The sequence below is a fragment of the Penaeus chinensis genome, chromosome 27 (assembly GCF_019202785.1).
Source record: "Penaeus chinensis breed Huanghai No. 1 chromosome 27, ASM1920278v2, whole genome shotgun sequence".
NCBI classification, from domain to species: Eukaryota; Metazoa; Arthropoda; class Malacostraca; order Decapoda; family Penaeidae; genus Penaeus; species Penaeus chinensis.
This window is the reverse complement of record NC_061845.1, coordinates 694,857-707,347: the sequence shown is the minus strand read 5'-3', so window position 1 is coordinate 707,347 and position 12,491 is coordinate 694,857.

The following is a 12,491-nucleotide window of genomic DNA, read 5'->3' as shown; positions in this document are numbered from 1 at the left end:
TTTTTTTTTTTTTTTGTGCTAATACTTTGATTAAAAATACTTACGAGTTGGGACGCCAACTTAGGGGTAAATGTTCGTGAGTTATTTTTTTTTAACATCTGGTGTTGATTTCCACGTACATCACCCCCGCTGTGATTAAATTGGTGATGTACGCAACTATCAATGACTGAATCATTTGTAGACCTCCCTAATGAGTGTAAACCGTTAAATAAACATCATACCGTCATAGAACTTTCACTCAGTCCCAGTCAGGAAAACAAACGACATCTGTGTTAAGTTCTGGTTTTGACTAAAGCTGAATGCTTAACGTTCTTGGACTTGGGTCTCCTAAACAGCACATTGCTGTTTACTCTATCTCGCAACCCTGAAAGGCTGTAAAAAGGCTAGACAAATCAGAGTATATTAAACTGATATCCTAGAATAGATTATAACTTTGCTGCACCTGGGTTCCCACTGCCAGCAGGTGGATGCTCAGCCCGAAAGGAAGAGGAAGAATTTTATGATCTTGCATTTTTCTTCCATACACGTTCACGCAGACGCTCAGCCTACGCTATCTCCCTTTTCACATTTACACACTTACACATCCAACATTCAACACACACATTCTGTATTTTCCTTCCACCCCTTCTCATACAACATTCACACCCCTATACACAACACACACGGTTCCCGAACCTACTAATCGGGTGGTGGCAGCGTGACGTAGGCCTGGAACCTTACATCTGTACACTGCAGACGATCTTTTCCTGAATAGTTTTATTCATATTCTCGGTCGAGCCCGAACTCAACCAGACATAAAAATCTACTTGGTCTACGCCCCGCTACAATTACCATTATCATTATTATTATTATTATTATCATTATTATCATATTATCATTATTCATATTTACATAAATATTATTGTTAATTTTGTATTCTTGTCAGACGTCTGAGCAGACAGGAGATTCAAACGCGATAGTAAAGAGCTATCGTCTCAGTTTATATCTATCTATCTATCTATCTGTCTGTCTGTCTGTCTCTATGCCTGCGTAAAGAGGAATGAAATAGATAAGGGAAAGAAGAGACAGATAGATCTTATCTAGATCTGACGTATCGGTCGCAGGAGGAGGAGGGAGGGAGGTTGGAGGGCCGCGTAAGAGCATGGGGAAGGGATGGAAACAGATGTAAGTGTAGATGTTACAAATACTTCGGAGTATGATTGCATTCTCCACACGCAGATTCCTTGCCTATGGAAGACGTTGTTTCTGACGGTCCATGGGGTTTACTACGGAATCGGACGTGGAGGCGCCCTGCCTCGAAGTCCGAACGAGCCTAGGGCCGGACGGGCGACCTACTCCGGGAAGGTCAGCCACTGCCGGGATCTGGGGGAAGGGAGGAAGGCTGGCTTAAGAGTCTGTCGGGTCCTCGGCCTACAGCAGCTATGAGGCTCTTAGTTCGAGTCTAAACTTGTATATTTTGTCTCTGGCCCTATTCAGTTCGACGGTTCCCTTTCCTTCTCGGACAGATCGGACGGCATTATGAATGCCGACCTCACATTAATAAAAAACTGAGCAAACCCCATAGAGTGTTATGTACTGTTAAAGCGGGAATTGCCACCACCGACTCGCACGTATTCGAATATAAAAGGATGGGTTATCAACTATAGGTCAAGCGAAGGAGCAGAATACAAACAAATCTTCTCGCTATTAGCTAGTATCGAAAAATACTATCCTCGCTCACAGATAGACATCAGACCGAAAGAGAAATTGCGAGATATAACACCAGCAGACATTGTCACCGTATGGAACACCGATGAGAAGATCGGCATAAAACTTGTCAATAAACTTGAAGCGACTATGGTCACAGTAGCAGAGTCTCTGATGCGATAACCGTAAATAGTAAGCTGTTCTCGAAGAACATTAGAGATGAAGGGATCTCCATTCCGAGAGATTCTTCGTTCTTTCAAAGAGATCCTCATACAGTATTAGATAGAGAGACTGGCGAATGTGTCATGGTAACTCTCGGCTTTCACGAAAACATTCCTCTCAATCCGAGATGGGCTTCGTCAATCCGAGATGGGCTTCGAGTCCGTGCCATTTTGCTTCTCGGAATAACCTGCTCGTGATAAACCCGCAGAGAAAACATCATCTCAGTCCTTTCGTTTCTAGCGTTCTAATGTTTAGGGGAATTCCCGGAGGTCATTCGTTTACCAGTCAACAGGGAGAATCTCTTTGCTCGTCCGTTATTGTCGATAGAGGTAAGAATTTACCTTCCTTGCATTTACCTACACTATCTGTACCAGAGGAGAGACGAAAGTTTTGTGTTCCTATTCAACATAAGGAGCCGGGAAATAACAATAATAGTTACTATTCGCTATTAGAGCATTTCCCGCGATCGTTACCTCTCGAAACGCCACTCGATATATCGTCAGGCCGCATCCGCAGAATATATACGAGAATACCTTCCTCGGGGGTAGCGTCACCGACAACTACTGATACGACATATGCGAGTGCAGGTGTAAGAAATACAACAGATATTTATTTAGATAATCCGTACTCTGATCTTGCCAATATTTTAGATGATGATGATGATGATGACGATGAGGATGATGATAATGATAATGATGATGATGATGATGAGGTTGATGATAATGATGATGATGATGATGATGAGGATGATGATAATAATGATAATGATAATGATAATGATGATGATGATGATGATGATGATGAGGAAGAGGAAGAGGAAGAGGAAGAGGAAGAGGAAGAGGAAGAGGAAGAGGATGATGATGATGATGATGATGATGATGATGATGATAATGATAATGATAATGATAATGATAATGATAATGATGATGATGATGATGATGATGATGATGATGATGATGGTGGTGATGATGATAGGGGCGATGGCAATGATAGAGATAGATATCGAGAGAGAAGGACATGTACAATCTTCGCAACAGGGTCAGTGAAATCCCCTTCTGATGGAACTTCAACACCCGATACTATTGTCAAGGCAATTCGCTCATCGTTCCCAGAAGTTGTTTCTATAACCGATATAAACGGCACCGAAGTAGTCCGATCTAGAAGTATAATCGTTAACAATTCAAGCGTACTAATCGTCTTAAAGAATATATAGATTGATGGCTCGTCTCAAAGATGGATACCTTCTACTCCCTTTGGCCTAGGACCTTGCAAGACCAGCGGAAGATGTGGTCTTCTGGGAAACTGGGTTCCCCTCTATACCGTTGATCACGTATTACATATATGCAAAGTGTTTTCGTACAGATATGCCGACGATAGCACCGCAACAGGTTTTGCGGTATATTTATCAAACACCTGCGCGAATGGACTCTGTATCTCTCTCCAGAAATACAGGGAAAGAGAATCGTTCTAAATGCAGTCGCTATCAAATGCGATACTATTCGCAAGGACAGTAACAACAATACTGAGAGCAAAAAGACAAAAATAGTCTCGATACCTCCCAAAGAGAGTATCGGAGGGGGGGCTGAAGGTGCAACATCGATAATGATTCTCGACAGAGTGGTATATGCTATAATGGCAATGGTAATAACGAAAGATGTAGAAAAAGAAAGACGTCATTTTGCCAGATAGGGTCTCTTTCCTTCTGGGTCCGTTACTCTAAGGGAACAGTTCGTAAGAAAGCATAGACATATAACGAACTGAAATGAATATGACACGAAATCGACGAAAACCTTCAAAGAGAAGGTCAGGATCAATAAATATTGGATTGTTATATTGTTTTCATTTTGTTTGTTAAAGATTTATACCAGCACATATAGAAAATCAAATTTGAAAAAAAAATCATCTTCTTTCTAAGAATAGAAGACTGAGATTCACATTGACCATATTATCCTTTCTTTCTTCCTTCCTTCTTTCCTTCCTTCCTCTCTGGAAACTCTGGGTGTTTGAGATTATGCGAGATACTACACGACGACATTTTACCAACACCATGTTTAATTGTCTATCTTATACGATCTGTAACCATACAGTTTTTGTATCTTTGAGATTATGCGAGGCGCTACATGACAATATTTTTCCAACACAAATGTTTTATTTTCTCTCTCATATCATCTTTTTCAACCAACCATAGTAGGGTTTGTGTGTGAGGAATATCACCAAGGCTTTCTTAGTGGATATTTAACAATACTGTTTGAATCTATTTTACTTGTGCATTAATAGAGACACGACACATATCACATTTTCCATAACATAATAGAAAATAGTATCATAACTAAGAAGTTGCTTACGACACCTATAAGAATACTCGTCTGATCGGTAGCATGGACAGTTAGAATATTGTATAAAAATACAAGAATAACAACCACCGTCAATACATATATAAGAAATATCAACAAATGACAACTCTTCCGAGGTTTGGTCAGATTATCGTTTCTCGTATCGGTTCTCTTATCGTTCATTTTTTGGTGTGATGTAAATCAAATAGGATTATGTCTTACCAGAAAAAAATAATACGAATAATTTATTAATGGTATTCTCTTAGGGGGAGTAATAAAGATTTTTATCTATATACCGATAAGGAAAGAAACTATTTTTTTTACATTTTGAAGAAATACGATCTTGAGGCAAATCGATCAAAAATGTCTTTTATCTCATTAAAACTTGCAAATATACTATATAATCAAAGGCATCGCTCTTTGTTGTATAACCATCTAGTATCTCTAACACCATCTAATGCTGCTAATACCAATTTTATAATTAATAACGATAATAGTGGTAATAATAATAATAATAATAATAACATTAATAGTAATAATAATGATGACCTGACGTACAATACTCTGGCCATTGACCCATTATACTCCTCCGATATACTGTACATAAAAGTCAGTATAATTGAATCTAATATTACGAATTCGGACTTTCTCTCGGTACTGACGAGTACAGCGCGGCGTTTGAACACCTCCAAGGTGAAATTTATCGAGAGCGCTTCCACTCCCAAATTGCAATCGTCAGATACGAAAACGTTTAAATTATCACGACGATCGTTTTCCGAAACAGTGAGAGCTCACATATTTGGACTGCATTTAGACACAATGAAATTAGTAACAGTTCCCTTTGAGATACCTCAACTGAAAATATCCACAGACGACATCGTACAAAGTTTCTTTGCTCTCGAGGTGGAAGGGCATCCCCTCTGGTCTCTCCCCAGGGGTTTACACCTACCCACGCGTTTGCCGTGCGTGGCAGCCTTGTGCGCTGTGGAGACGGGAGTCCTGGAGGTTGAGCGATGCCGTGAACGAGTACGCCCTGTGGCTAGCAACACGCCTCTTTGGTCCTCTATTCCAGCAAGACAGGCGGCCTGATCCCGGCCCGGTCAGGGTCAATCGGCTGGTCTCCCCCGGGAGGCTAGGGTCAAGCAGTCATGCCGCCATTGGCACTCACAATGGTCCGTGAGTGCCGTCACAATGGCTATTGGCTGCGTATATCCTCTCATCACTCCTGTTGCTGTCAAACACCCCCCACAGACTGACAAAAATGTTGACGAACCGCGCAAGGCCCAGACCACGGTAGTCACCATGAAGGCATATGTGCCTTCCGGTGGCAAAAGAAAGCCCCATGCACAGGATGACACTGTCACCCCTGCTGCTAAGGTGGACAAGACCGAAGCCAATGGGTCTGTCCACCGAATAGTCAAAGATCTTGACTCGCGAGCTGGCCTCTCCAGGCCAGCAGCTAAGCCAGGGAGGCCCCTGAGTTCACAGACGGCCTCCCCGATTGAGAGGGGAGAGCAGGCTGAACCAGCCGCATCAGCTGCTGCCTCCACAAACAAGCCCGAAAGCCGAAAGGGCGGGTACCATGCCTTCACACTGCCACGAACACCTGGCAAGAGAGGCTTGATCACCCTTGTGAGAGCAACAATCGGCTATCACATAGCCGACGTGCTAGAGACATTCCCTGAGATCGCTCTCCTCAACACCCAAGAGCCAACGCACGTCAGAGGAGGGGTCCTAGACCTCACCCTGGCCACTGCGACTCTGGTCAGGAGGATTGGCTGGTGTGTCGATGAGACCGTCACAAGTGACCATTACAGCACTATAACTACCCTAATGGATGCTGGCCCAGCCGAAATCCTAAGACAGAATCCAAGATGGAAAACAGACAAGGCCAACTGGCAGGCGTTTCAAAACGCCTTGGCCCTCTGTCTGAGATGCAACAATCCCCCACAAAGCGAAAATGTGGAAGTGCTCGAAGCTAGCCTGCTAAACGCCATTAATGAAGCAGCCTCACAGACCATACCCAAAACTCGGCCTGGGTCCAGAAGTCACAAAGACGCCTGGTACTTCAATGACGAGATCAGGGAGGTCAACCACAGGGTGAACATGTGCCGAAAACTATTCCGAAGGCAAAGAACCCCTGACAACTTATCCCTCCTAAGGGAAGCTGTCACGGATTCCAAGGAAACTGCCAACAGAGTCAGGCAGGAAAAGTGGCTGGAATGGTGTGAGTCCTTCGACCACTAAACCACCCTTTCAGAGCTGCGGCAACAGGTCAAGCGAGCTACCAGCCGCTCAGCCCCGAGGTGCACCCATCACGACCCCCAAGCAGAGGCTAACAGACTGGCGCACGAGTTCTCTGCGAGAACGAGCAACAACAGTCTGCCAGCCGAGCTGAGGGCAAGACAAGAGCGTCTACAGCCAGACAGACACGCTCAGATCAGAGAAAGGGCAGCCGAACCCGATAACTCAGACGTTATCTTTTCTCTGAGGGAACTAAGGAAAGCCTATAAAACCAGTTCCAACACAGCCCCGGGCTCTGATGGGATCTCGTACCCCATTATCTCCCACCTAGGACTAGCAGGTGAGCGTGCACTCTTGCAACTCATCAACAAGTCCTGGGAAACTTCCACTCTACCCCAGAGTTGGAAGAGGGCTACCATAGTTCCCGTCCCAAAACCAAAGGAGCCGGGGAAGTACCGCCCCATCTCTCTGCTCAGCTGCCTGGCCAAGACGGCTGAGAGGATGGTACTAAACCGGCTTCAATGGAAAACGGGACCCCCGCACGAACACCTCCACGGGTTCACAAGGGGCATGGGCACAGCACACAGCATAGCCACGCTCTTAAGCACAATCAGCAAGGGCCCAGCTGTGGTGGTATTCCTTGACCTGGAGAAGGCTTTTGAACTGGCAAGTCCGCTTGCCATTCAGGAAAGCCTGATCCAGAAGAGAATCAGAGGAAAGCTCTTGGCTTGGATAGGTGACTACTTCAGGAACAGGACTGCCAATGTCAAACTCCAGGGTCACCTATCGCAGCACATGCCGCTCGAAAATGGAACGCCACAGGGTGGGGTTCTCAGTCCAGCCCTATTCAACACTTTAATGTCCTGCATCCTCAACATAAACCTCCCAGTGGGGTGCCAGATCATCTCATATGCAGACGATCTCGCTATCACCTCCACTGGACCACGCAGCCAGAATAAAGCCCAGCGTTGTCTGGACCTCGTGTCAGAGGAGTGTTGTAGGACAGGACTAAAGATCTCTGCTGCCAAATCCAAAGCTATGGCTCTGAGACAGAGTTCGAGGCACAAGACTGAAAATCCAGGGAGTGGAATTAGAATGGGTCAAGTACTACCTATACCTTGGGGTAAGGATAGACCGGACCCTCTCCTTCCATAAGGAGGTCCAGTACCTGGTTGACCGAACCTTCCTTCCTACGGCAGCTCCACAGAGATGAAACGAGAACCTCCCCCTCGGCCAGCTGGTACTCAGACGCCACAGGCTATGAACCACTGGCACTCTCTGAAGTAAGCAACAGAGGTACCGAAGTCATTCTTCACAGAATGCGCCTAGGTTACCACTGTGCATGGCAGATTATCCCAACAATCGAACGCGATGAATGGTGCTGCAAGCACTGCGGCGAGCCGAACGCCACACTAGTCCACTACCTAGAAAATTGTGACCATACACAATTCCTGAGACATGGACCGCCCACAACAGCCGCCGTGCTGGTAAAGAGGCTATGCGAAATGCTTACACCATGGCGGCAGGAGCGCTTGCTGGCAATCCCGCCGCCACGGTAAGCACCGAGTGTCAGACAACTCAATGAGACAGCTGTAAAAAGCTGACACAGGCCGGGCCATATCTAGAAGGCCCGGGCGAAGCTAGAACTTCGCAAACCAAAGCACCATATATATATATCGATCGATATAGTAAAATAAAACACTTTAATCATTATATTGTACTTATTTGTATTTTATTCCATGCGTATTAGCGTCTTATGATGATATATGTAATGTTACAAGGAGAGATATAATGGAGACAGATAAACATAATACACAAAATATCAGGAAGAGAAAAAAATCTCTCTGATGATGATGTTGATGGTGATGACGATTGTGGTGGTGCTGCTGCTGATGATGATGATGATAGTAATAATAATGACGATAAACGTAAAAAACATAATCCTCGAGATGATGTTCTAACTAATAGTATTATAATAGCGATCTCAAATAATGCCGAGGAACATGATGATAGTATGGATGCTGAAACACCATCACCAGAAATAAAGAGGGAAATGAAAAAGCAAAATATATGGATGCTAATACCATCGCAAAAAGAAAAAAACCCAGAAAGTTAGTGTGGCCGCACCTTTAACAAAGTCGCAAATAGTAACGGGATCCTCCACGAGTACATCTCTAGCAAATCCATAAAAGAAAGATAACAGCAATAATGGTAGTAAGACAGGTGGCGGTGAACGCGATGACAAGAAGTCCAAAACACAACAAATGCCATTATCGGATAGCGAGCCGAAGATAGGAATGGTCGTCACATAGTTTCTTTGATTGTTTTTCTTTCCCTCTCTCTTTCCCTTTTTGTTTGGGTCCTTTGGCTTGTTTAGATACTTTGCGTATCTTTTCGCGCCATGCCTGGGGCATGGCCTGGGGGTCTCTTTCGTATATAAGTACCCATGGTTTTGGGTCTTTTTGGCTCGGTCCTGACTTCTGTTGTGTACGGTGGTCCCGCTTTCAGTGTTATTTGTTGGTACATTCCTGAATTCACGATTCCTGAATTCGTGTCTCCTCAAAGTTAAGTGTTATTTATGGTTGTGAGTAGGAGACACCTGGTCTCTTTTGGAATTTGGCGTGTGACGTGCTGCCTTAACATCTGCAGGGTGCACTCTATTACACAGTGTCCCAAAGCAGCACTTAGAGAAATCATAGTGTCAGAGAGTATAAAAAAAAAAAAAAAAACTCATATAGAAGGGACACTGCTTGAGGATCCGTACCTTCAGTGTACCATTAAATGTTCTAAACTGAGTTATGCTTTAGTTTTCTTCTCTCAGCTTGAGGATCCATACCTCTTGGGAGAAAGATCTTTTTACAATCTCGTCTATAATACTTTCAGGACCATTTTACTTTTCTTTGATGTGTTATCTCGGTTGATTCCTGCCTGACCTTGTGGATGTTCAGGCAGTCTTCGTGATCTGTGCCCTTTTGATGTTATTTTCACTTTTACTTGGGTTGGAGATTAACTGGTTTAAATTAGGGATCGGTATATTTTCGTGCTAACACTCTGGGCAAAAATACTTATGGAGTTGTTTAAGTGTTATTTTTAAGGACATCTGGTGTTGATTCTCCCGTGCATCATCCCCGCTGTGATAAACTGGTGATGCACGTATCATTTTCTATATTCATGACTGACTTACCTGTAGAACTCCCTAGTGAGTGCAGTTTGCTCAATAAGTAGTCGTAGAGCTTTCACTCAGTCCCAGTCAGAAAAACAAATGATATTTGCGACCTCTTAAGTTCTGGTTCTGACCAAGGCGGAATGCTTGAAACGTTCTTGGGCTCGCGTCTCCTAAACAGCCCATTGCTGGTTACTCTGATATCCCGCACCCCTGAAAGGCTGTAAAAAGGCTAGACGATTCGGAGTATATTAAGCTGATATTCTAGAACAGACCATAACTTTTGCTATACCTGGGTTCCCGCTTCCAGCAGGTGGATGCTCAAACCGAAGGGTATAATAATATTTCAGGTCCCCACAGGCGCTCAGCCTACCCAAATTCCCGTTTTACATTTACATACTCATACATCCAACATTTAGCACATACATTCTGTATTTTCCTTCCACCCCTTTTCATACAACATTCACACCCCCATACACAACACACACGGTTCCCGAACCTATTAATCGGGTGGTGGCAGCGTGCCGTAGGCTTGGAACCTTACATATTTTCACTGCAGACGATTCTTTAAAGGTCATGTCCATTTTCTAAAGATGAGGTCCAGTTTTTAAAGGACACGTCCAGTTTTTAATAGAACATGTCCAGTTTTAAAGGACATGTCTTTTTTCAAGATGTGTACATTTTTTAGAGGACATGCCCATATTTTAAAGCACATGTCAATTCTTTTAAGAATTTGCCCAGTTTTAAAGGGGATGTCCATTTTTTAAGGACGTGTCCATTTTTTAAAGCACAAGTCCATATTTTTAAAGTGCATGTCCTTTTTTTAAAGCACATGTCCAGTTTTTGAAGGACATGTTAATTGTTAAAGAACATGTCAATTCTTTTTAACATGTCCAATTTTGATGGACGTCCATTTTTCAATTTAAAGGTCATGTCCATTTTTTAAAGCACATGTATTTTTTTTAAGAACATATCCAATTTTCAATTTAAAGGTCATGTCCATTTTTAAAGGATATATCCAGTTTTTAAGGAAGAAGTCCAGTTTTTAAGCACATGTCAACTTTTTTAAAAGACACGTTTTTTTTTTAAAGAACATGTCAGTCTTTTTAACATGTAATTTTTTTTTAAGAACATATCCAATTTTCAATTTAAAGGTCATGTCCATTTTTAAAGGATATATCCAGTGTTTAAGGAAGTAGTCCAGTTTTTAAGCACATGTCCACTTTTTGAAAAGACATGTAATTGTTTTAAAGAACATGTCAAATTTTCATTTTAAAGGTCATATCCATTTTGTAAAGATCGTGTCCTGTTTTTAAGGCCATGTCCAGTTTTTAAAGGACATGCCCCATATCCAGTTTTCTAGTCCATTTTTGAAGCACTTAACATATATTGTTACAATTTATTGTGTATATTTTCAAGGTGTTACATAAATATATTATTTAACAAGTTAAGCATGTCCTTAAAAAAAATTAAATGTTCTTTAAAAATGGACATGCCTTTAAAAATGGATGTCTTTAAAAAATAATAACATGTCCTCTAGAAAAAGAACATGACCTTAAAAATGGACATGTCCTGATATGAAAATAGAACATGGTATAACTATTGTTGATTGATTGCACTATGACGGTGTTCTATTAAATTACTTAGGTGAACTTCCATATACTTCCATATATTATTAACATCACAAATGCACACATAATGTATTGTACACTGTACATTTATGCATATTTTTTTTTTTTTTTTTTTTTTTTTTATGGACTCGTCCTCGTGTGAGAACTGGACATTAAATAATTATTGCTGACGTCCTCGTGTGAATTTCATACAGGGGATAATTCTTACCGATGGATTGCACTGCGGTAACATTATTGTTGAATTATCACTAAAATAGGAAGTGTGTGAGAATCAGACATGGGATAAGTATTACTGATGGATCTTCACTGTGGGGACGCTACTGTTGTTGTTTCATCCGTTAAAGCAAGAATGGACACGCCCTTGTGTGGAAATCGGACATGGGATAATTCTTGTTGAACGATTGCACTGCGACGTTATTTCATTATATTACCAAGTGACCGTCCATACCTTGTTAACATCACACACACACACGCATACGTACTGTCTTATATAGGTAAAGAGTAATCTGTTTTGTATTGATTTATATTTATATTAACTACGCAGAAATTCATATTTAAATTCCGACCGCTCACATGTACTTTCTAGTAGTCTGTTATTTCTTAATAACTAAATTAAACTCAATTAAACTCTGGTAGCTCCCAACACCTGGGAATATTCTCCCAGGACAAATTTTAGGTCCAAATGTACAGCTTATACTAATAATTTCTCTGCGATGTGTATATTTATACAACCAATTTATTATAAAGGGTAAATTGTTGAACACGACAAAAATGCCCAAAAAATCTGAAAACTTTGGGAAATTCAGAAAAGCAAGTCATGGTATCCCACATCGTCATATTAAATTCTGATCATGCATTAAAATTAGTGGGGAAATAACTGTTCTGGGGACCCTTCCAGCGTCCTCTGACGGTTCCTCCTTTACTTCTCTTCTACTTCTGGACACACCGCCACGCCCTGCACCACCTGTTCTCCATGGGAGACGGCAGACGAAGCTGCTACCGACATGGAAGGGATTTCTAAATAATATATACGTAATATATTCTCATTACGATTTCAGTTCCAGATAATGACTACTGACAATATTTATGAGGATCACCCGTAATACACCCGGTATTGCGCAGGAATACCTCTCCCTCCTCTGACTTCAACCCGCCGAGACAAGGAGTTCAAAACAGCCCGTCGATTAGCTTCGTTGAGATTACGAATGACGG